This window comes from Humulus lupulus, chromosome X, assembly GCF_963169125.1.
Source record: "Humulus lupulus chromosome X, drHumLupu1.1, whole genome shotgun sequence".
NCBI classification, from domain to species: domain Eukaryota; kingdom Viridiplantae; phylum Streptophyta; class Magnoliopsida; order Rosales; family Cannabaceae; genus Humulus; species Humulus lupulus.
This window is the reverse complement of record NC_084802.1, coordinates 111552678-111555653: the sequence shown is the minus strand read 5'-3', so window position 1 is coordinate 111555653 and position 2976 is coordinate 111552678. Positions and strand designations below refer to the sequence as shown.

Sequence of the window (2976 nt, the reverse complement as noted above, 5' to 3'; positions counted from 1 at the left end):
TTTATCTAAAGATGTTCTTAAGTCTACTTCTTCTTTTACTTCATACCTTCCTCCTCTTTTTGGTGAATTAGTTGACCTAGACCTAGGATCAAAATAATTCCATTGTTGTGAATTGACAGATAAATCTTCAAGGGCGTCCCACGCCTCTTGTTCTTGAAATTTTAAAAATTTTCCAGTATGCATAGATTAAATCATTCGACGATTAGAGGGAGTCAAACCATCATAAAAATATTTTACAAGTCTCCATTTTTCAAAACCATGATGAGGACATTTTAATAATAAATCTTTAAATCTTTCCCAACATTCATAAAACTCTTCATTATCTTTTTGAAAAAACTCGAAGATTTCTCTCCTTAGACTATCAGTTTTAGACATAGGAAAAAATTTCAGTAAGAATTTATTATAAAGTTGATCCCATGTAGTTATAGACCCCGTGGGAAGGGAATTTAACCAAGCTTTTGATTTGTCTTTTAATGAAAAAGGAAACAATCTTAGTTTGACCGACTCATCAGAAAATTTTTGAAATTTAAATGTTGAGCAAATTTCTAAGAAATCTTTGACATGCATGTAAGGATCCTCTCTATCTAACCCATAAAAAGATGGCAATAATTGAATGATTGCGGGTTTAAGCTCAAAATGAGTAGCAGAAGTAGTAGGTAAAACAATGCATGAAGGAGCATTAGATGAAATAGGTGCAAAATATTCAAGCAAAGTTTTTTCAGGCACAACATTTTCATCAACAGGATTAGCAATAGGTTCCATGATGCTCAAATTTTTACTAACACTTTCAATTTCAAACAAAGATAAACGTCTTTTTACTAATCGTTTTTTAGAGTTACGTTCCCAATGATGCATACAATTTTCACAAACAAGGTAACAAGGATAATCTCAAACAAGCAATTTTCTGATGTGGAAGATCAGTTAAAACCGCAACCACAGAGCATACTTAGAATTTTTAGAGATTTCACAACAATAATTCTTATGGTTTACTTGTCCCCAGGTCTATTTGATTCCACTTACTCGTGCACTACTAACAACTCCCCGAGGTTAATTAGTAGAGGCGGATGGGAATTTTGTTCAAATTTCCTTTAAGCAAAAATTGCTTATGGTGAAAGGACAAGATTTAGGTTTCTTTTTTTTTTTTCAAGTATTTTTCACAATGTTACACTAAAATATTAAAGAAGACAAAGAAAAATAAGGCAAAAATTAAATAAGACTAAAATTTAGGCAAGAGTAGGGAGGCATAGCATGCCATCAACCATAACAAAATTAAGGTAAAAACTAGGAGGCACAAGTGCCATCAACTCAAACATAAGATAGAGGTCTAGGAGGCAAAATTGCCATCAACTAGCTAGGAGGCAAAATTGCCATCAACTAGTAATTTGCGGAAATTAAATAAAATAAAAATTACAACAAGATAAATAAAGAAAATTACAACAAATGTTAGGAGGCACAAGTGCCGTCAACTAACAAAGATATAAAAGAAATGAAATTACAACAAAATTATAACAAAATTAGGAGGCACAAGTGTCGTCACTAAAAAAAAACAATAAATATAGAAATATAAGTGTACGCCCTGGTTTTCACGCGGGCTGTTTAGCAGGACGAGCCTCGGACTAAACATGATTTAGTCCGAGGCTCCCACAGGCCAGAGGCTCTATTTCCAGGACGGGCCCTTTCTAGCTCGAGGGGGTCCTGTTTCAAGCACCAGGAGCTGGGAATAACATCCGGCGACCACGGACGGATAAGCTCGGGTTATGGATTGCTCCGGTAGCGAGCTTCTCAAGAAGCTCTGACCCTATGGGAAGTCAACACGCAAGATAAACGTGCATATTCCTGCCATCACGTGTCCGATATCCCCCTGACTTCTCGGACACGCAGCAGGAACGTGCGTATTCAGACACCCACGGACGAGTTGGGCCGTGCGGCCCATTATCTCCTTCCATACTGATTAGACAACACTTGTGTGTCAGGTTTAGGAATTAATCATGAATATCACAGACTTGATATGACAAATGGTAAGGTCACGGGATGACCTCCCTACCAACTTCCAGGTGCCTTCTCCTATAAATATGGAGACCCTGGGAGTTGATAGGGGTTGGAAAAATAGTCTTTTAAGAACTATATACTTTGTAAACCAATTACCCAGAAAATATCAATAATATTGACTAGTCGAGTAGAAGGATTTTAACCTTCGAACCACTTAAAAACGTGTCTCGAGTCACCTAGTTCTTTCCCCAAAGATTTCATATCTGTGACGGTTCTACTTTTAGTACTAATCTCTTTCTCTTCTTCTCTTAATTATCTGTTGCCGAAGAACCGCGTCAACAATAAGTATATTTTTTTTATGGGTGGTTGAACCGTCGCAAATTTCTTTTTCTCTTTATTTTTTTTTAGTTTTTTATAGATATATATATTTTTAGTTTTTTTTTAAGTGCAAAAATTAAAATAACTAGTAGAAGAATTTACTAACCTTGAGATAATTTTCGTTTCTTTTCTCTTGCAACTCCCCGACAACGGCGCCAAAAACTTGATGGACCCAAAACGGGTATGTTTAAAAATTTATATATCGCAAGCGCACGAATCGTTCATATAGAATAGCGATTGTGTAAGCAAGGATATCGAACCCAAAGGAGTTGTCTAAAATCGAAAAGAAAACTATTTTAAACCAAAATTAATAAATTCTAACCTAGTTCCAAAGATTGATAAGATTTTTTGACAAGAAGATAAACTAAAAGATAATAATAAAGATATTAAAGACAATATATAAATATAAATTAATAATAGAAATGAAGATGGTAAAATAAGATTATTAAGGATTAAAATCCACAAAATATAAGTTCAATAATATTTATAAGTACATTGATTCCCAAGTTTTAGTGATAGTTAAAATAAATCAAACTATCATTTTCCAAATAGATTTATAATTTTAAGCACAAATTACTTCTAAAAAGATAAGATTTTTCTTCACTTTTC

General features: G+C 34.0%; 1 non-coding gene across 1 annotated transcript; it reads left to right on the top strand.

The window, feature by feature from the left end:
* Nucleotides 1-253: 253 nt before the first annotated feature.
* LOC133807683 (small nucleolar RNA R71) lies at nucleotides 254-360 on the top strand. Its single transcript, XR_009879584.1, has one exon. It is a non-coding gene; the product is annotated as a small nucleolar RNA R71 (small nucleolar RNA).
* Nucleotides 361-2976: the final 2616 nt, after the last annotated feature.